The 23,294-nt window shown below is 45.2% G+C and overlaps 1 protein-coding gene across 1 annotated transcript in view; it reads right to left on the reverse strand.

Moving 5' to 3' along the window:
- Positions 1-22,638, reverse strand: part of PIK3CB (phosphatidylinositol-4,5-bisphosphate 3-kinase catalytic subunit beta) — a 239,741-nt gene extending 217,103 nt beyond the window's left edge. Inside the window, exon 1 of the mRNA XM_038743423.1 lies at positions 22,536-22,638. The gene's annotated coding sequence lies outside the window, so the exon portion shown is untranslated. The remainder of the gene's footprint in view (positions 1-22,535) is intronic.
- Positions 22,639-23,294: the final 656 nt, after the last annotated feature.

The following is a 23,294-nucleotide window of genomic DNA, read 5'->3' on the forward strand; positions in this document are numbered from 1 at the left end:
AGGGAACATTTTCATTTATTCATTCAATCGTATTTATTGAGCGCTTACTGTGTGCAGGGCACTGTACTAAGCGCTTGGGAAGTACAAGTTGGCAACATCTAGAGACGGTCCCTACCCAACAGTGGGCTCACAGTCTAGAAGGGGGAGACAGAGAATAAAACAAAACATATTAACAAAATAAAATAAATATATACAAATAAAAAGAGTAATAAATACATACAAACATATATACATACATACAGGTGCTGCGGGGAGGGGAAGGAGGTAAGGAGGGGGGGATGGAGAGGGGTTTCCAGCTAATTACCAGCTAATGTGGGTTTCCTGTACTCTTCAAAGTGCATAATACAATGTCCTGCACACAGTTAGTGCTCAAAAGTAAGACGGATTGATTTTACATTGTGAGCTCCATGTTGCTCAGAAACCATGCCTGAATCAAAGTGCACAGTGCTTAGGACTGGGTTCTGTACATTTTTTTAATAGTATTGATTAAGCACTTATTATGTGCCAGGCGATGTACTAAGCGATGGGGAAAATACAAACTAATCTGGTTGGACACAATGTCCCACATGGGGCTCACAGTCTTAATCCCCAGTTTACAGATGAGGTAACTGAAGCAACCAAGAAGTTCATTCATTCATTCGTATTTATTGAGCGCTTACTGTGTGCAGAGCACTGTACTAAGCGCTTGGGAAGTGCAAGTTGGCAACATATAGAGAAGGTCCCTACCCAACAGTGGGCTCACAGTCAAGAAGGGGGAGACAGACAACAAAACAAAACATATTAACAAAATAAAATAAATAGAATATGTACAAATAAAATAGAGTAATAAACAAGTACAAAGATACATACATATATACAGGTGCTGTGGGGAGGGGAAGGAGGTAAGGGGGGATGGGGAGGAGGGGGAGAGGAAGGAGGGGGCTCAGTCTGAGAAGGCCTCCTGGAGGAGGTGAGCTCTCAGTAGGGAAAATGGGGGAGGATCCACCCAGGCCCAAACCTAATAATAATAATAACAGTATCTGTTAAGCGCTTGGTTGGCATATAGTAAGTGCTTAACCAATACTATAATTATTATTGTTATTATTATTATTATTAACTATGTGTGGGGGTCCAACCTCTAAGGCTGGAACTGGTCACATACTCCAGCGACTCAAGCCATTTTCAAGTTTGACAAGGAAGTAATGATCGGATTATTTTTACATCTTAATGGTTTGGGGACTGAAAAAGTTTTCTTCTGAGAAGCTACTGTTATTGTCAAAAATCAATTATCATAACGGGATTGATGAGTTACTTTTGGTAACTTTATGCTCCAATTGTGGTTGCTTCTATCCCTTGAGACTCTACAACTAAGACCTGACCAGGAAAATTTACATAGTCTTAAGTTTTAATAAATCACATAGGCAAATTAATTCAAACCTGTTGGTGCCTTAATTATGAAATGTGCTGCCAAGCCAGCCAATACTCAGTAAAAAGTACTTAAATACCTCCTTATTATGGCAGAGTCCTACACTAGGCACGGTGTAATCTCTCTTGAAATTCCTGCACTTCCCCTATATCCAGAGAAAACAAAGTGAGTCACCTCTAGACTGACCTTCAGGTACTCTGCAGGACACCTGCCTGCCTTATATTCCCGGACTAGGGATGCTGGAATTGCAAAAAAGAGGGATAAATCTCCCTCGTCTTGAATTTTACTTGTCAATTAGAATGGGAGACTGTTGACAGAAAAACAGGGAGTGGAGATGAGGGAGGAAGCAGACAAATGAAAATCACAAAACCAAAATTTTCACAGGAGGGGGAAGAAAGCGGGAATGTGTCATATGGTCGGTGGGGAGAAGAAGCAGTGGAGTCGGGGCTTTGGAAGCCCTTTCCTTAGACCATGCCAGGTTCACACTGAACACCTGCCTAAACCCTGCCAATCTGAGTCCTAACTCTTTGTATGCAGGTGGATGTGCTTCCCTTTGGAACTGCGTGAGTTTTGTGTTTTCCTGTGCACACGCCTGATTCTTTGGAATACTGTTACTGTCCATAACCGATGATAGCCATTTGTTTTTTAATATAATGGAAAATAAGCATTAATATTATATGGGAAGGATGTTCAGTCCATGTTTTCCCACTCCTCAAGAACCTCCAGCGGTTGCCCATCAATCAATCGTATTTTTTGAGCGCTTACTGTGTACAGAGCACTGTACTAAGCGCTTGGGAAGTACAAGTTGGCAACGTATAGAGACGGTCCCTACCCAACAGTGGGCTCACAGCCTAGAAGGGGGAGACAGAGAACAAAACATATTAACAAAATAAAATAAATAGAATAGATATGCACAAGTAAAACAGTAATAAATACGTACAAACATATATACATATATACAGGTGCTGTGGGGAAGGGAAGGAAGGCGGGGCAGGGGGGATGGAGAAGGGGAAGAGGGGGAGAGGAAGGAGGGGCTTAGTCTGGGAAGGCCTCCTAAGGAAGGCCCATCCACCTCTGCATCAAAGAAAATCTCCTCACCATCAGTTTTAAAGCATGCAGCCACCTTACTCCCCTCCTACCTTACCTCACCTACAACTCAGGTGGCAGGCCTTGCTTCTCTAACGCTAACCTTTTCACTGTGCATTGATCTCATCTATCTATAATAATAATTATGGCATTTATTAAGCGCTTACTATGTGCAAAGCACTGTTCTAAGCACTGGGGGGATACAAGGTGATCAGGTTGTCCCACAGGGGGCTCACAGTCAACCCCCATTTTACAGACGACGTAACTGAGGCCCAGAGAAGTTAACTGACTTGCCCAAGGTCACACAGCTGACAACTGGCAGAGCCGGGATTTGAACCCACTACCACTGACTCCAAAGCCCGTGCTCTTTCCACTGAGCCATGCTGCTTCTCAATCTATCTCTCATCTTCTCATCTGCTTCTCACCTATCTCTCCACGGACCACTAGCCCAAGTTCCTGATTCTGGCCCGGAAAGCCTTCCCTCTTCCTATGTGACAGATAGTCACTCTCCCTCAGCTTCAAAGCTTTATTGAAGGCACATCTCCTCCAAGAGGCCTTCCCTAAAACCTCATTTCCTCTTTACCTACTCCTTTCTGTATCATCCTTGCACTGACTTGCTCCCTTTAATCTTTCAATCATATTTATTGAGCCCTTACTGTGTGCAAAGCACTAAGCGCTTAGTCACCCCTCCCTCAGCCCCAAAGCACTTATGTACCCATCTGTAATTTTTTTATACTATCTCCCCCTCTAGACTACAGTGTAGGCAGGGAACATGTCTACCAACTCCATTATACTGTACTCTCCCAAGCACTTAGTACAGTGCTTTGTACACAGTAAGCACTCAGTAAATACAAATGACTGATAATTTGATTTGTCATTTCAGAAATTAAACCAAATGGTGTTAAAATGATCTTAAATCTGAAACCCTTTCAAACTGGCCTTACTTGGCTCCAGGTACCGCAACTGCTCAAGTAACATACCCTCCTATCATCCCCACTTGCAGGCATCTAGGCACATCTTTTATATGCACTGTAGAGTTTCATTTCATTTGTAAACTCCCAAGAAACTGGCAAGAATTGTCTTCTATTTATGTGGTAACTTCCCTCCTCTCTTATCACTGCACTCCAAACACTGAGTGCTCAATAAATTATAGTGCTGATTAAATAACTTCTCTCGGGCTACACAGCATTATTTTTTGTCCCCTTAGTTTTCATACAACACTCTGCTCTTTAAATGCTTTGGAAATTTTAGAACCACTACAACCCATTTACAAAAGAAATGACACTGTGACTATTTTCCTAATATCTAGTAGTACATATTGAATGCCCACTTTTTTTTACTGGTATCTGTGTGCTGAGCACTGACTGGGGTAAATAAAAGATAATCAGGTTGGACACAATCCCACATAGGGCTCACAATCTTTATCCCCATTTTACAGATGAGGTAATTGAGGCACAGGGAAGTTCAATGACTTGCCCAAGATCACACAGCAGACAACTGGCAGGGCCAGGATTAGAACCCAGTCCAGTGCAGCAGCAGGTAGGATAGCTTGGAGATGGGAGAGGACAGAAGGCGGGAGACCAGCGAGGAGGTGGATGCAGTAGTTTAGCCGTGGCAAGATGAAAACATTTTGCCAGAGTGGTAGCAGTTTGGGTGGGAATCAATCAATCGTATTTATTGAGCGCTTACTGTGTGCAGAGCACTGTACTAAGCGCTTGGGAAGTACAAGTTGGCAACACATAGAGACAGTCCCTACCTAACACTGGGCTCGGGGAGGTTCCAGAAAATGTACAGGATAATCTGGCAGGACTGGCAATAAACTGAATGTGAGAATTAAACAAAGTGAAGAGTTGATGAAAACCCCATTAACTCCTTCCCAATTTATTTAAAAGCTGTGAGCATCTGGGATGAGGAGAATGGAGAGGTTGCTGATTGAGATGGGAATGGCGGTTTGGGGGGTGGGGGGGATGATGGGGCTAAGGGGAAAGATCAGGAGTTCATTTTTTGACATGGTGAATTTCAAAGGAAATCCGACTGTAGATGTCCTGGAGGCATGAGGAGATGCAGAATTCCTGAGGATACTGAGAGGTCATGGCATGAGAGATTTGGGAGTCATCCATAAGGAGGCGGGAATTGAAGCCAGGTGAGTGAATGAGCTGCAGAGAATGGGTGTAAAACGAGAAGAGCAAGTGACCTAAAACACAGCCTTGAGGGACATCCATGGAAAGAGGATGAAAGACAGGAGGAGCCAGTGGACAAAACAGAAGAAGTAGGGAGAGAACAAGCAGTTTGACCTGGTGGAGGGAACAGGCCTGGGAGTTGGAAGGATCTGGGTTCTATCTGACCCCAAACTCCACCACTTGCCTGCTGTGTGACCGTAGTCAAATCACTTAACTTCTCTGTGCGGTCAGTTACCTCATCTGTAAAACAGGGATTAAGAACTGTGAGCCAGTTTATCTTGTAAATCTTGTAAACCTCTCCCCCTCGCCCCCCTCTCCATCCCCCCCCCACCTCTTACCTCCTTCCCTTCACCACAGCACCTGTATATATGTTTGTACATATTTATTACTCTATTTATTTTACTTGTACATATCTTTTCTATTTATTTTATTTTGTTAATATGTTTGGTTTTGTTCTCTGTCTCCCCCTTCTAGACTGTGAACCCACTGTTGGGTAGGGACTGTTTCTATACGTTGCCAACTTGTACTTCCCAAGCGCTTAGTACAGTACTCTGCACACAGTAAGCGCTCAATAAATACGAATGATTGATTGATTGTAACTACCCCAGTACAGTGAGAAGTAGCGTGGCTCAGTGGAAAGGGCCCAGGCTTTGGAGTCAGGTCAGGGGTTCAAATCCCGGCTCCACCAATTGTCAGCTGTGTGACTTTGGGCAAGTCACTTAACTTCTCTGGGCCTCAGTTCCCTCATCTGTAAAACAGGGATTAAGACTGTGAGCCCCACATGGGACAACCTGATCACCTTGTATCCCCTCAGTGCTTAGAACAGTGCTTTGCACATAGTAATAGCTTAACAAATACCTACAAAAAAAAACAACAGCATGGTGTAGTGGATAGAGCCCATGCCTGGGAGCCAGAAGGACCTGGATTCTAATCCCAGCTCTGCCACGTGTCTGCTGTGTGACCTTAGGCAAGTCACTTCACTTCTCTGGGCCTCAGTTTCCTCAACGGTAAAATGGGGATTGAAGCTGTGAGCCCCAAATGGGGCAGGGACTATGGTCCAACCCTATTTGCTTGTATCCACCCCAGTGCTTAGTACAGTGCCTGACACTTAAATACTAGAAATATTATTATTATTATTAGCAAGCACTTAAATATCATAAAAGGGTGGGAATGGGGCGGGAAGGAGAGGACAAGTTTTAGAATCACAGTGGGGGCAACTGCTACTCTCCTCTCAATCTTTAAAGCGCAAGAGACCCCTCTAGGTCCTCCCTTCTATTCAGGAGAGTGGGGAACGGGGAGGAGGGTGGGGTCAGCACAGAGACTGTCACTAATGAGGGCAATTTGGTTGATGAACACCATTTACAAAACAAAGTGGATTTCTTAGACTCCTGGAAAACAAAGGGCCACTGTGTTCTAAAAAAGCGGCAACTTTCCTAGCTGCAAGTCCCTGTACCTGTACAGTAGAATCAAACTTTCTCTGAGACATTGCTCGGAGGTGTTTGTTCCTTTGAAGTAGGACCCGCAAGGTATTTAAAACTCTAGTATCTATTTGCTTTGCTGGGTAGGGACCGTCTCTATACGTGGCCAACTTGTCCTTCCCAAGCGCTTAGTACAGTGCTCTGCACACAGTAAGTGTTCAGTAAATACGACTGAATGAATGAATGGTCATCACTTCAGTTTTTTCCCCTCTAAAATATTTAGCAAGAATTGTAGTCCTTGCCCCTCTCAAGAATGTATTTCACTATTCCTCTGTGAATCAGTCAGGAGAGAAAATGTTTATGGTTGCAGGAGGAAGGGTCAACTTCATTCTGTCTTTTCCTAAAGGCATAAAAAGTGTGTAGGTACTATAAGACATTTAATAATAATAATAGTAATGGTATTTGTTAAGCACTTAACTATGTGCCAAGCACTGCTCTAACCACTGGGGTAGACACAATCAATCAATCGTATTTATTGAGCGCTTACTGTGTGCAGAGCACTGTACTAAGCGCTTGGGAAGTACAAGTTGGCAACATATAGAGACAGTCCCTACCCAACAGTGGGCTCACAGTCTAAAAGGGGGAGACAAAACCAAACATACTAACAAAACAAAATAAATAGAATAGATATGTACAAGTAAAATAAATAAATAAATACATAGAGTAACAAATATGTACAAACATATATACATATACACAGGTGTTTTGGGGAAGGGAAGGAGGTAAGATGGGGGGGATGGAGAGGGGGACGAGGGGGAGAGGAAGGAAGGGGCTCAGTCTGGGAAGGCCTCCTGGAGGAGGTGAGCTCTCAGTAGGGCCTTGAAGGGAGGAAGAGAGCTAGCTTGGCGGATGGGCAGAGGGAGGGCATTCCAGGCCAGGGGGTGATGTGGGCCGGGGGTCGATTGCGGGACAGGCGAGAACGAGGTAAGGTGAGGAGATTAGCGGCAGAGGAGCGGAGGGTGCAGGGTGGGCCGTAGAAGGAGAGAAGGGAGGGGAGGTAGGAGGGGGCGAGCTGATGGACAGCCTTGAAGCCCAGGGTGAGGAGTTTCTGCCTGATGCGCAGATTGATTGGTGGCCACTGGAGATTTTTGAGGAGGGGAGTAACATGCCCAGAGCGTTTCTGGACAAAGACAATCCAGGCAGCAGCATGAAGTATGGATTAAAGCGGGGAGAGACATGAGGATGGAAGATTGGAGAGAAGGCTGATACAGTAGTCCAGACGGGATAGGATAACAGCTTGAACGAGCAGGGTAGCGGTTTGGATGGAGAGGAAAGGGCGGATCTTGGCAATGTTGCGGAGCTGAGACCGGCAGGTTTTGGCGACAGCTTGGATGCGAGGGGTGAACGAGAGAGCGGAGTCGAGGATGACAACAAGGTTGCGGGCTTGTGAGACGGGAAGGAGGGTAGTGCCATCAACAGAGATGGGAAAGTCAGGGAGAGGGCAGGGTTTGGGAGGGAAGACAAGGAGTTCAGTCTTGGACATGTTGAGTCTTAGGTGGCGGGCAGACATCCAGATGGAGATGTCCTGAAGGCAGGAGATATGAGCCTTGAGAGAGGGGGAGAGAGCAGGGGCAGAGATGTTGATCTGGGTGTCATCAGCGTACAGATGATAGTTGAAGCTGTGGGTGCGAATGAGGTCACCAAGGGAGTGCGTATAGATCGAGAACAGAAGGGGACCAAGCACTGAACCTTGGGGAAGCCCCACAGTAAGACGATGGGAGGGGGAGGAGGAGCCTGCAAAAGAGACTGAGAATGAACGACCGGAGAGATAAGAGGAGAACCAGGAGAGGACGGAGTCTGTGAAGCCAAGTTCGGATAGCATGTTGAGGAGAAGGGGGTGGTCCATAGTGTTAAAGGCAGCTGAGAGGTCGAGGAGGATTAGGATAGAGTAGGAGCCGTTGGATTTGGCAAGCAGGAGGTCATTGGTAACCTTTGAGAGGGCAGTTTCCATGGAATGTAGGGGATGGAAGCCAGACTGGAGGGGGTCGAGGAGAGAGTTGGTGTTGATCAATGTTATCAGGTTGTCCCATTCATACATTCATGAGCAGCAGCGTGGCCCAGTGGAAAGAGCACGGGCTTGGGAGTCAGAGGTAATGGGTTCTAATTCTGGCTCCACCACATGTCTGCTGTGTGACCTTGGGCAAGTCACTTAACTTCACTGAGCCTCAGTTACCTCATCTGTATAATGGAGATTAAAGACTGTGAGCCCCATGTGCAACAACCTGATCATCTTGTAACCCCCCCCCAGCGCTTAGAACAGTGCTTTGCACATAGTAAACGTTTAACAAATGCCATCATTATTATTATTAAGCATTCAATCATATTTATTGAGCGCTTACTGTGTGCAGAGCACTATATTAAGCACTTGGAAAGTACAATACAGCAACAGATAGAGACAATCCCTACCCAACAACGGGCTCACGGTCTAGAATGGGGGAGACAGATAACAAAACAAAACGAGTAAACAGGTGTCACTACAAATACATAGAATTATAAGTATATACATATCATTAAAAAATACATAGAATAATAATTATGTACATAATTAAGTGCTGTGGGGCAGTGAGCAGGGTAGAGCAGAGGGAGGGAGTCGGGGTGATGGGGAGGGAAGGAAGAGCAGAGGAAAAGGGGGCTTAGTCTGGGAAGGCCTCCTGGAGGAGGTAAGCTTTCAGTAGGGCTTTGAAGCAGGGAAGTGAGCTAGTTTGGCGGATATGAGGTGGGCAATCCAGGCTAGAGGGTCGAAGGCAGGACAGGTGAGAGAACGAGGCACAGTGAGGAGGTTAGAGGCAGCAGAAGAGTGGACTGTGCAGGCTGAGCTGTAGGAGAGAAGGGAGGGAAGGTAGGAGGGGGTGAGGGGATGGAGAGTTTTGATGCCAATAGTGAGGAGTTTTTGCTTGTTAAGAAGGTTGATAAGCAACCACTAGAGATTTTTGAGGGCTTGGGTGACAGGCCCAGAGCGTTTCTGCACAAAGATAATCCAGGCAGCAGAGTGAAGCACAGACTGAAGTGGGGAGAGATAGGAGGCTGATGCAGTAACCCAGTCAGGAAATGATGAGTGATTGTATTAACAAGGTAGTGGTTTGGATGGAGAGGAAAGGGCAGATCTTGGTGATGTTGCGAAGGTGAGACCGGCAGGTTTTGGTGACGGATTGGATTTGTGGGGTGAATGAGATAGCAGAGTCAAGGATAATACCAAGGTTGTGGACTTGTCAGAGTAAAGGATGGCTGTGCTGTGCTCAGAGATGGGGAAGTCAAGGAGAGGACAGGGTTTGGGAGGGAAGATAAGGAGCTCTGTCTTGGACATGTTGAGTTTTAGGTGGTGGGAGGACATTCAGGTGGAGTTGTCCTGAAGAAAGGAGGAGATGCCAGCCATTGATTTATTGTTTCAGAGTTTGATCTGTGGCCTAACATAATCCATTTCCTCTGGCTGAGGATCATCAACGCATGACATGTGTGGAGTTACTGCTTTATACAGAGCCCACGTCTACTCACACTGATTGAATGGGGCTCACAGTCTTCAGTGCTTAGAACAGTGCTTGGCACATAGTAAGCACTTAAATATCATCATTATTATCATTATTATTATTAATCCCCAATTTACAGATGAGGTAACTTTAGGCAAAGAGAAGTTAAGAGATTTAGCCAAAGTCAAACGGCTGACAAGTGGCAGAGTCGGAATTTAAACCCACGACCACTGACCACAAGCCCGTGCTCTTTCCACTATGCCACACTGCTTCTCTGATTCAACATGGCAGATGGGTCTAAATCATGTGTGATGATGTAAGCAAATATATGCACTCTTCTTCCTAAAAAGCCAATACTGGTTATTCAAAATAACATTTATTTAGAATGTGCTACAGGACATATTCTTGTACATATTTACTATTGTATTTATTTTATTTTGTTAATATATTTTGTTTTGTTGTCTGTCTCCCCCTTATAGACTGTAAGCCCCTTGTTAGGTAGGGACCGTCTCTATATGTTGCCAACTTGTACTTCCCAAGCGCTTGGTACAGTGCTCTGCACACAGTAAGCGCTCAATAAATACGACTGAATGAATGAATGAAAGGACTAAGCAAATCATTTTAATGGGGGAAACAACAATAAACAGCACTTAGAACAGTGCTTCGCACATAGTAAGCGCTTAACAAATGCCATCATTATTATAATTACTATTATTAAATGGCAGCGGTCTGTCTGAGGAGTGCTTTCTGGTCTCCAGAAATATTCCAAAACAGCTCTGAAACACAACTTACATTACAACAGAAGAGGGAGAAACTGTAAACCAAGTAAACTTCTCATGACCTCCTGTCCCTTATTAACAAATAATCAGGACATTCACAAGTTCTTTGTTGGAAGAAATGGGCTTAGAAAGCACTCTGACCTCCAGCAGTTAACCAGAGACACTGGGTGGGAATTTAATTTCAAGTTACTTTGGGAGAGAAGGAGTTTCCTTGAATTTTAAATTAAAGGTACCTACAATCAGGTCCACTCCTAAAATTTAATAGCCCACGTCCTAATAATCGATACAAATTGAAATCTGGATAATTAACTTTTAAGACTCTACTGCAGATCAAATCAGATGGCCCAATACCTAAAACAATCTGTCCTAACTTCATTCTGAGTAACAGTATTAAATTATTTGTTAGCACAACATGTGCTCCCCAGTTGGAATATTTAGTGCCTGGTAAAGATATTCCTATAAGGGAAATAGAGCATTGATCAATCAATCACATTTACTGAGTGCTTACTGTGTGCAGAGCACTGTACTAAGCGCTTGGGAAGTACAACTTGGCAACATATAGAGACGGTCCCTACCCAACAGTGGGCTCACAGTCTAGAAGGGGGAGACAGAGAGCAAAACAAAACATATTAACAAAATAAAATAAATAGAATAGATATGTCCAAGTGAAATAAATAAATAAATAAATGAATAGAGTAATAAATATGCACAAACATATATACATATATACAGGTGCTGTGGGGAAGGGAATAATTCAATCATTTTCTCCATTCGGAAAAAAAAGACACTGTTACAGCTGCCTTACTGCGACATTCATTCGTAATATTGCTTCATTCATTCAATCGTATTTATTGAACGGTTACTGTGTGCAGAGCACTGTACTAAATGCTTGGAAAGTACAATTCGGCAACAGAGACAATCCCTACCCAAAAACGGGCTCACAGTCTAGACGGGGGAGACAGATAACAAAGCAAAAAAAGAAGATAGGCATCAATATCTGATGTTGATTCCTTCCTTTAGTTTTGTTTTTTTTAAATTGCATTTGTTCAATTTTTTATGGCATTTATTAAGCACTTACTATGTGCAAAGCACTGTTCTAAGCGCTGGGGAGGTTACAAAGTAATCAGGTTGTCCCACGGGGGGCTCACAGTCAATCCCCATTTTACAGATGAAGTAACTGAGGCACAGAGAAGTTAAGTGACTTTCCCAAAGTCACACAGCTGACAATTGGTGGGGCCAGGACTTGAACCCATGGCCTCTGACTCCAAAGCCTGTGCTCTTTCCACTGAGTCACGCTGCATCTCTAGCGTTTACTGCGTACAGAGCACTGTACTAAGCGCTTGGAAAGACAATTCGGCAACAAGAGACAGTCCCTACCCAACACCGGGCTCACAGTTGCCCGTTCGTTAGTTATGCACTTGTTTTTGCCAGGCACTGTACTAAGCTCTGTGGCAAATACAAGTTACTAAGGTTGGATGTAGTCCGTCTTCCACATTAGCGCTCACAGTCTTACTCCTCATTTTTCGAAAACTTTTAAAGATGAGGTTTGACTTTTTCCACCAATCATTTGTCTTCCCTATTCTACAGAAAACTTCTGAATGATACTCCAAACTAAGCACAGTACATTCGGTTGTACAGCACTTTCACATTCTAAATCAATCTATGTGCAGAGAATTGTCCTAAGCGCTTGGGAGAGTACAATGCAACAGAATTAGCAAACCCGATCCCTGCCCGTTACTTGATTAGCCTAGAGGACTATAAGGTTAGAGGTTAAGACTACAGGTTATAGATAATTTTCATTCAAATTTTAGTTAGGGTACAAGGATGAGGAACTTGTAGTTTACCACTATGAATTCAATATTACACGTAGCAGCCTCAGCAATTCCAGGTACTGAAGAAAGCCTCTGCTGACAGGCAAGATCACATCGATCTCACCTTCTTGGGAAGTCAATGCCTCAGTTTAACAATACGACTCATTTTATACAATGAAGGAGGTGTGAGTGTATTCTAGAGTACATTTCTTCCAAGGTCTAAACTAGAGTTAGTGGCAGAATCAACTCACTGTGTCCCAAGGCTTTCCATCAGATCAGGGGTTCTAAAGAATATTTTGCAGCAGTTCCAAAGACGTGAAACTAGACATAAAACATTCATTGTAGCTATCTAAGCAAAGAGACTAAGATGTATGAGAAAGCGAATTTAGTTGATGGCTACACCAAAATGATGGTAGCCCTCTAGACTATAAGGTTCTTGGGGGCAGGGAATATGTCTACCAATTCTGTAAGAGCGTACTCTCCCAGGAGCTCCGTATAGTGTTCTGCACACAGTAAGTGCACAATAAATACGACTGACTGATTGAATGAATGATGAGAATGCACTAGACTACGTTGCCTTCCAACTTCTCAAGAGCCATCAGGGCACACCGGAAGGCTGATTTTGTTTAGTCTTTTGTCCTTTAATTTCAGAGCTTCCTATTCAAGTCATTACTTTGCAAGCCATTACTCCTGATGTGCATTTAGGACTTAGGTGAAGAAATCTTAGTTGCTATAATCACTGTCACAATGACTGGAGAAACCAAAATTGAGAAAATTAAATTTTGACATTAAAATCAATTCAGACTTTAAGATACACGTTAGACATCACTATGAAATACTCTGCCGCTCGAATCATTTTCCTAAAAAAAAAATTTCTTTTCACGTATCCCCACTCCTCAAGAACCTCCACTCAATGCCCATCCAACTTTGCAACAAGCAGAAAATCCTTACCATTAGCTTTAAGGCACTTAACCTCCAGCACCTAACCTCACTCCTATCCCAATACAACTCAACCTGTACACTGTGCTCCCTTAATACCAAGGTACTTGTGCCCTCCATCATCTTCTTCTTCCTTGCTCTCCCTAATTTGCTCGGGCCCTTCCCTCTGCTTGGAACTTCCTCCCCCTTCATATTCCCCACTTCCCCCATCTTCAAAGCCCAACTAAAATCTCATCCAAGAAGGCTTCCCTGACAAATACCTCATGTCTATTTTCCCTCCCTGCTGCATCACCTATTCATTTATTCCATGCCCACATAATAATAATAATAATAACAATAACGGCCTTTATTAAGCGCTTACTATGTGCAAAGCACTGTTCTAAGCACTGGGAATGTTTCAAGGTGATCAGGTTGTCCCCGGGGGGGCTCACAGTCTTAATCCCCATTTTACAGATGAAGTAACTGAGGCACAGAGAAGTTAAGTGACTTGCCCAAAGTCACACAGCTGACAATGTGCAGAGCCGGAATTCGAACCCATGACCTCGGACTCCACAATCCGTGTTCTTTCCACTGATCCATGCTGCTTCTCTAAGCACGTCTCCCCCATCCTAAAAAAACCCTCTCTTGACCCCACTGCCCCTTCTGGTTATCACCCTATCTCCCTCCTACCTTTCCTTTCCAAACTCCTAGAACAAGTCGTCTACACCCGCTGCCTCGAATTCCTCAACGCCAACTCTCTCCTCGACCCCCTCCAATCTGGCTTCCATACCTTCCACCGAAACTGCCCTCTCAAAGGTCACCAATGACCTCCTTCTTGCCAAATCCAATGGCTCCTACTCTATCCTAATCCTCCACAACCTCTTTGTTGCCTTCAACACTGTGTACCACTCCCTTTTCCTCAACAGGCTATCCAACCTTGGCTTCATAGACTCTGTCGTCTCCTGGTTCTCCTCTTATCTCTGGGGCCATTCATTCTCAGTCTCTTTTGTGGGCTCCTCCTCCCCCTCCCATCCCCTTACTGTATGGGTTCCTCAAGGGTCAGTTCTTGGTCCCCTTCTGTTCTCTATCTATACTCACTCCCTTTGTGAACTCATTCACTCCCAGGGTTTCAACTATCATCTCTATGCTGATGACACACAAATCTACATCTCCGCCCCTGCTCTCTCTCCCTCCGTCCAGGCTCCGATCTCCTCCCACCTTCGGGACATCTCCATCTGGATGTCTGCCCGCCATCTAAAACTCAATATGTCCAATATAACTCCTTATCTTCCCTCCCAAACCCTGCCCTCTCCCTGACTTTCCTGTCACTGTAGACGGCACTACCATCCTTCCCGTCTCACAAGCCCGCAACCTTGTGGTCATCCTCGACTCCACTCTCTCGTTCACCCCACACATCCAATCCGTCACAAAAACCTGCCGGTCTCACCTCCACAACATTGCCATGATCCGCCCTTTCCTCTCCATCTAAACCGCTACCTTGGTGGTTCAATCTCTCATCCTTTCCCAACTGGATTACTGCACCAGCCACCTCTCTGATCTCCCTTCCCTCTGTCTCTCCCCACTTCAGTCTATACTTCACTCTACTATCCAGATTATCTTTCTAAGGAAACACCCTGGGCATGTCACTCCCCTCCTCGAAAATATCCACTGGTTGCGTGTCAACCTACAAATCAAGCAAAGACTCCTCACTCTCGGCTTCAAGGCTGTCCATCCCCTCGCCCCCTCCTACCTCACCTCCCTTCTCTCCTTCTCCAGCCCAGCCCGCACCCTCCGCTACTCTGCCGCTAACCGCCTCACTGTGCCTCGTTCTCGCCTGTCCCGCCGTCGACCTCTGGCCCATGTCCTATCCTTGGCCTGGAATGCCCTCCCTCCACACACCCACCAAACTAGCTCTCTTCCTCCCTTCAAAGCCCTACTGTGAGCTCACCTCCTCCAGGAGGCCTTCCTGACTGAGCCCCCTTTTTCCTCACCTCCTTCCCCTCCCCACAGCACTTGTATATATTTGTACAGACTTATTACTCTATTTTACTTGTACATATTTACTATTCTATTCATTTTGTTAATGATGTGCATATAGCTATAATTCTATTTATTCTGGCGATTTTGACACCTGTCTACATGTTTTGTTTTGTTGTCTGTCTCCCCCTTCTAGACTGTGAGCCCGTTGTTGGGTATGGACCATTCTCTATATGTTGCCGACTTGTACTTACCAAGCGCTTAGTACAGTGCTCTGCACACAGTAAGCGCTCAATAAATACGATTGCCTAAATGAATGAATTTATTCCTACCCCCTAAGGACCTGGATATTCAGTCCTCGCCCTATGCAGAACACTTCTGTATACAAACTTATACTCGATCACTTCCCTCACCTTTCTCTATTATACTTTCCCGAGCACTTAGTACATGTTCTGCTTACTGTTAACTCTCAATAAATAGCACTGATTGATTATAATCATACTAATAATAGTGTCAAGCACTATCCTAAATGCTGGGGTAGATACAAGGTAATCAGATTGTCCCACAGTCTTAATCCCCATTTTACAGAAGAGGTAACTGAGGTACAGAGAAGTGAAGTGGCTTACCCAAGGTCTCACAGCAGACAAGTGGCAGAGCCGGGATTAGAACCCATATCCTCTGACTCCCACAGTCATTTTACAGACAGTGCAAAAGTTTAAGTAGTTCATCTCAGTGAACGAAAAAATTAAAACAAACATCACATTTCTAAAATAGAGAATTTAACACAGCTATTTTTATTCCAATAACAGAATCCTTTGAACAACTACATGAAACCGGCCCATCTGTGCCAGATAAAAAGCAAAGCTTTTAAAATTTCAATCTTTTGACACTCAAAAGTTTCAAGTATCTTCACAAAAGGGCACTAATGTCATGGGCGAATTAAATCTATACAGCATCTGCATAAAAGTATCATCCAATTGCATTAAGATGATAAGACTGACAGGCTGAAAATTGGCTTCTAATGGCATTAGTTAAGGCCTTTTTGCCAGCAAAATGCAAATTTTTTCAAGGAATACAGTTAAGCTTCACTGCTTGTTGGTGTCACTTCAAGACCGGGCCTTTTCTTCATTCTGGCTCAGCAGGTATGGAATGCCTGGAATTCAAGTCTTTGGGCTCCAAAAAGCACTAAGTCTAAGATAGCCAAATGCAGCCTAACCCAAATTATTCAGGGTTCATTATGTAGTTGTTAATTAGCTAAAGCCCTTTATTATTAGTCCCACTGCTGTTCCCCTTTTGTCCTCTCTGCTCATTAATCCACCAAAGTAGATGGAGAAAGGGGAGAAGGTAACAATCAAATCATTCAGTTTAGCTAGTAATTAGCAGCTCTTGGTAACTGAGTTGGTTAAGGAGGAGAGAGAAGCCACTTTCTAAAATGAAATTTTTGGATTTAGTTTCACCACATCATTACAGCCCCCCAACAGCCAAGAATTATTGACTGTACCTGGGTTTGACAATTAGTTCCTGAAAAGTGCCTCAAATTGAAACGCTGCAAGTCAGAACCAATTTTCTACAGGAACAACATTACAAATAGGGAATTGGTCCCAAAATTATCCAGAATTACATATTCATTGATGAGCAATGTAGCGACATTAATTCATTTAAAGTGAGTCAGAGGAAAAGAAAATTGGCTCGATAGGTTGGCTGACTTTCCTATCTGACCCACTCTGGTAACTCCATCAGATCGTCGGGTAAAAAGAGTAATTCCCAAGTGCTCAGTACAGTGCTCTGCACACAGTAAGCGTTCAATAAATACGACTGAATGAATGAATGAGATTTATTATACACTGTGTGAGCAAAGCCATACTAAACATCTAGTAAAGGTTACACAGGTGGGAATTAGATACTGACACTGTTGCTAGAGGGACTCACAATCTATAAAGATGAATACAGTTAGGAGAGAGGTCTGGATGTATACATCCAAGCAATGAGGCAATAAAACACTAAAACAGCATAAAAGACAAAGACAAAGGCACAATATACAAAATAAAAACAACACCCCCCATCCCATCCTCATCACCTCTTCCATTCTGCCCTCTGCCCTCTGTTAACCTCCTCCTTTGTCCCCCATCAACCCTCATCAAGGATTTTAAAAGTGTTTCCCATTTCCCCACAGGCTCCTCTTTCCCCCAGCTGGTGCCAGAAAGGTGGCTATTGTCATAAATCTGAAAGCAGTACGTAGTAAAGCTGAAACAGGAAGCAAAGTAGAAACGTTTTAAGTGACGGGCTTGTCAGCTCAAAACTGAGAAATGCCTGCATGATCCAAGCAATTTAGATTCATAAGCCTTTCCCAGTTCTTTCCAATCAGAAATACAGCTCCTATGGGATAATTACTCTGCTCCTAGTCACCTGTATCGTCCCTAACCAATTACTGGATGGTAGGTTTGATGGGGGGGGGGGTTTATCTGAAAGATCGCAGTGGCCAATCCACACATTTATTCAGTTTGCTTCTGGTGTATTCCTTGTATACTTCCTTCTGGACTGGAAACTTGCAGTGGGCAGGGGAACGTTTCTACCAACTCCCCTGCAATGTACTCTCCCAAGCGCTTAGTACTATGCTCGATGCACAGTGCAAGAGCTCAATGTCTTTGCTGATGATGAACCCTTTCCAATGAAAGATTCATTTTGTCCACTACCTTAGTAAGGTGGGGCTGACAAAATACCTGAATCCTTCTTCCTGGAAGCAAAGGCAAACTCTGAGAAGGAGGAACTAGTTTCCTACTCTCTTCCCACTACCCCTCCAATCGATCCCCCTTCTCCCCTCTCTCAATCCTCCTCCTCCTCCTCCTCCTTTTTCTTTACTGCTAGTAGCAGACTTATGCTTTCAGCATGGGTCAGACCTTCCACTACACCGATCAAAACCTCAAAATCATAGTTTTTGATCCTCTCCACAAATAGGGCAAATAAATCCTAATAAGGCTCCAAGTCAGGGATGGTGAAGGTTAGCAAAGAGAGAGTTACTGCAGCCCTTACCTGAGTTTACCAAGGACTCAGGAATGTAAAGAGGTACAGAGATAAAAGGAGCAAAGGTAGAAAGACTTGGAAAAATAAAGTCCCATGACTAGACTACTCTGAGTTTCCTATCCTGGACTGTCTCCCCTAGGCCTAGATAACTGCTCTGACCACTGTAGTTTACCTTTTGGCCTGCTTGTTTTGGTAACTGGAGAGAGTTGATAATTATCAGTTAAGGGGAAACTCCCTCAATAAGCAACAATGTCAGTGAGAAATAGGAAGGTTTCTCCTTCAATCCTGAGCTTATCAAAAATACATATTCTAAACACTAAAATGTTGAGTCAACCATTTAATCAAAGTTAGGTGGAAGATAAGTGCAATGATTTACCCGTCCAAAGCAACAAAAAGCACTTCACCAATGTGGACATAACTGGCTAGACCAATTCTCATAATACCACCTTAAGTTTTGTAAAGTGCTTTTAGTCTTCCAAAGAACTTTCACATCAACTATCTCATTAGCATCCCTTTGAAGTAAGAACGATGTTAAAATAATCCAATATTGTTCCTGTATTTTTTTCAGCTGTATGCTTCTACTGGGTATGTTTACTTCAAGTATTGCTTTCAGAATGTAGAGAAGCTGTAGCAAAATATTATTTTAAAACAAGAACACTGTAAATTGAAGTGCTGTCTGCCTTACAAATATTTGGTACCCACATGAGTACTTCAGGTTATCGTGCAAATAAGAAAGCTTTCTTGATAAACCGCTATCCTGAAATCTAGACTGAGAGCCCACTGTTGGGTAGGGGCCCTCTCTATATGTTGCCAACTTGTACTTTCCAAGCGCTTAGTACAGTGCTCTGCACACAGTAAGCGCTCAATAAATACGATTGATTGATTAGTGCTTGTGGAAAGAAAAATGTAAGGAATGTAATTAGATGTTATTCATTCACTTTGGCCAGTTCAGCCACGGAGCCATTTGTTAGTGCCCACCATCTCCATCGAGGGCCAATCAAGATATTACCATCAACACGATAAATAGTTCTATACCCTCAGAGTGCACTTATCCTAGATACACAAAACTCACTTTCACTTTGATAAACGGGATCTCAGTTTCAACTGTGGGATCCTTGCACCACACCTGTATTCCCAGAACGGGTTTTATGATGTGTACAACTTTCAGAAAGTCAGAAAGACCTGGGTTCTAATCCTGTTGCCACCTGTCTACTGTGTGACCCCAGGCAGGCAAGTCACTTCACTTCTCCCCCCTTCTAGACTGTGAGACCGTTGTTGGGCAGGGTTTGTTCTCTGTTGCTGAATTGTAGTAATAATAATGATGGTATTTATTAAGTGCTTACGAAGTGCCATGCGATGTTCTAAGCTCTGAGCACTGTTCTAATTGTACTTTCCGGGTGCTTAGTACAGTGCCCTGCACACAATGAGCGCTCAACACGATTGAATGAATGAACTTCTCTGGGACTCAGTTACCTCATTTGTGAAACGGGGGTTAAGGCTGTGAGCCCCATCATCATCATCATCAATCGTATTTATTGAGCGCTTACTGTGTGCAGAGCACTGTACTAAGCGCTTAGGAAGTACAAGTTGGCAACATATAGAGACAGTCCCTACCCAACAGTGGGCTCACGGTCTAAAAGTGTGGGACACAGACTGTGTCCAACCTGATCAGCTACCCCAGCGCTTAGAACAGTGCCTGGTACATAGTAAGCGCTTAACAGATACCATTTAAATAATGTAACTTCTGTTTCAACCGTCTGTTCTATCCAGCAGTACAAAAAACGTTGCTTTGGGGACAATGACTTGAATGGGGTCATGACGCTCGTTGTGGGTGGGGGACGTGTCTGCTAAACTCTGGTATACTCTCCCAAGCGCTCAGTACACTGCTCTGCACATGATAAACGCTCAGGGAATACCACTGATTGATTGATATACCGATTTTATCATTAAGGACCAGACTTCCAAGCATCCTTTCGGTGTGCACTGAAACTGCCACCTCAGTTTTAAACCAGGGTGACTTTACTACACAGTATCACTGCTCACTTGTTGCTCCCTATGTAGAAAGGGCAGCCTCTTTCCAGACTCCCAAGCACGTGTATATTTTATAACAGCTAAGATAATGGGTCGCTTGAGACTCTATAATAAACAAACTCACTTTAAAAAGGCTTTCCAAATGATCCCCACACCCAAGCGGCCCTTAAACTACTTTCACAAAAGGCAGATTTCGGACGGGCGTTCCCGTTGGGCAATCGAGCATTGCCAAACTGCAAGTCGGAAACAAAAATACCCAAATGCACGTTGGCTGCCGTCAGTTGGCGAAGCGGTTCTGCACTGCAAACCACCCAGCGCTTAGTACAGCGCTTGGCACTTAAGAAGCGCTTAGCAAACACCGTAATTATCATCCAGTCCGGAGCCTTCAAGCAGGGCGCCTTCCTAATTCTCGTGACATTTTTGAAACTCCAGGTGGCCTCTCATTCATTCAACCGTATTTAATCATCATCATCAATCGTATTTATTGAGCGCTTACTATGTGCAGAGCACTGTACTAAGCGCTTGGGAAGTACAAATTGGCAACATATAGAGACAGTCCCTACCCAACAGTGGGCTCACAGTCTAAAAGGGGGAGACAGAGAACCAAACCAAACATACTAACAAAATAAAATAAATAGAATAGATATGTACAAATAAAATAAATAAATAGAGTAAAAAAATATGTACAAACATATATACATATATACAGGTGCTGTGGGGAAGGGAAGGAGGTAAGATGGGGGGATGGAGAGGGGGACGAGGGGGAGAGGAAGGAAGGGGCTCAGTCTGGGAAGGCCTCCTGGAGGAAGGCCTCCTGGATTTAATGACCGCTTACTGTGTGCAGGGCACTGTACTAAGCGCTCGGGAGAGAACAAATCGGCACCATATAGAGTCAGTCCCTACCCAACAACGGGCTCCCAGTCTAGAAGTAAACCGTTGGCCTTTTACGAGGGTTAGAGATAATAACGGCGGTATTTATTAAGCGCTTACTATGTGCAAACCACTGTTCTAAGCGCTGGGGAGGTTACAAGGTGATCAGGTTGTCCCACGGGGGGGCGTCACAGTCTTAATCCCCATTTTACAGATGAGGGAACTGAGGCCCAGGGAAATTAAGTGACTTGCCTAAAGTCATATAGCTGACAATTGGCGGAGACGGAATTTGAACCCCTGACCTCTGACTCCAGGGCCCGTGCACTGACACTTCCAAGACGTGCGCGCCACTTTGCATATATTTAATATATAAAATATATTTGAGCGGCAGCGTGGCTCAGTGGAAAGAGCCCGGGTTCGGGAGTCAGAGGTCATGGGTTCGACTCCACCACTTGTCAGCTGTGTGACCTTGGGAAAACCACTTCACTTCTCTGTACCTCAGTTGCCCCATCTGGAAAATGGGGGTGAAGACTGTGAGCCCCCTGTGGGACAACCTGATCCCCTTGTATCCCCCCAGAGCTTAGAACAGTGCTTTGCACATAGTAAGCGCTTAACAAACACCATCGTTATTATTATTACATATTTGGATCCTGCCCCGGAGCAGTCTTCTCCCCCAACACCTGGTAATAATAATAATAATGTTGGCATGTTGCCAACTTGTACTTCCCAAGCGTTTAGTTCAGTGCTCTGCACACAGTACGCGCTCAATAAATACGATTGATTGGTATTTGTTAAGCGCTATGTGCCAAGCACTGTACTAAGCGCTGGGGAAGGAACATGGTCACCTGGCAGCGTAGCCAGAAAAGCACTGTGGCTCAGTGGAAAGAGCCCGGGCTTTGGAGTCAGAGGTCACGGGTTCAAATCCCGCTCCGCCAATTGTCAGCTGTGTGACTTTGAGCAAGTCACTTAACTTCTCCGTGCCTCAGTTCCCTCATCTGTAAAATGGGGATTAAGGCTGTGAGCCCCCCCGTGGGCCAACTTGATGACCCTGTAACCTCCCCAGCGCTTCGAACAGTGCTTCGCACATAGTAAGCGCTTAACAAAATACCATTATCATTCTTCCAGACTGTGAGCCCGCTGTTGGGTAGGGACCGTCTATGTTGCCGACTTGGTCCAGCGCTCTGCACACAGTACTTTTCATTCATTCAATCGTATTTATTGAGCGCCTACTGTGTGCAGAGCACTGGACTGAGCGGTTGGGAAGTACAAGTAGGCAACACAGAGAGCCGGTCCCTACCCACCAGCGGGCTCACAGTCTAGAAGGGGGAGACACACAACAAAACATACTAACAAAATAAAATGACTACGTACAAATAAAATAGCAGGCGCTCAGTCTGCCCGCCTTTCCGTAGGGTCGGGGGAGGGAGGCACCTGCGGCTTGGGTCCGCACTACCCCTGGGGCACACGCTGCGCTCCCGCGGGCGGGCCCCGGGGTGCCCCCCGCCGCGGACCTACCTGGCGGTGGGTCGGTCCGTAGATAGGTCGGTGGGTGGGCCGGTCGGCAGATAGGTCGGTGGGGTCCCCGGGCCGCTCCCGGGTCCGGCGGCGGGAGGCGGCGCGCTCTAGGCCCGCCCGCCGCCAACTGCCCTCGCTCCCGCCCACCGGCCCAGGACCGCGCGCGCGCTCCCGCCCCGCCCCGCCCCGCCCCACCGGCGTCTCCTAGGCGACCGCCGGGCCCGGGCCTCCCTCCGGGCCTCCCGCCCAACCTGCCCCGCCTCCCCCGGCCCGTCTGCTGCTCCTATTACTGCTGCTCCTGCTCCTCCTCCTACTGCAGCTCCTCTTCCTGCTCCTACTCTCCTGCTCTTATTACTGCTGCTGCTCCTCCTACTACTGCAGCTACTGTTCCTGCTCCTATTACTGCCGCTCCTACTCTCCTGCTCCTATTACTGCCGCTCCTACTACTACTGCTCCTACTCTCCTGCTCCTATTACCGCTGCTCCTCCTCCTACTGCCCCGCTCTCCTGCTCCTCCTCCTACTGCAGCTCCTGTTCCTGCTCCTATTACTGCTGCTCCTACTGTCCTGCTCATATTACTGCTGCTGCTCCTCCTCCTACTGCAGCTACTGTTCCTGCTCCTAATTACTGCCACTCCTACTACTACTGCTCCTACTCCTATTACTGCTGCTCCTACTACTACTGCTCCTACTCCCGCTGCTCCTCCTCCTACTGCAGCTCCTGTTCCTGCTCCTATTACTGCTGCTGCTCCTACTACTAC

Source organism: Tachyglossus aculeatus, chromosome 1 (genome assembly GCF_015852505.1).
Source record: "Tachyglossus aculeatus isolate mTacAcu1 chromosome 1, mTacAcu1.pri, whole genome shotgun sequence".
Lineage (NCBI taxonomy): Eukaryota > Metazoa > Chordata > Mammalia > Monotremata > Tachyglossidae > Tachyglossus > Tachyglossus aculeatus.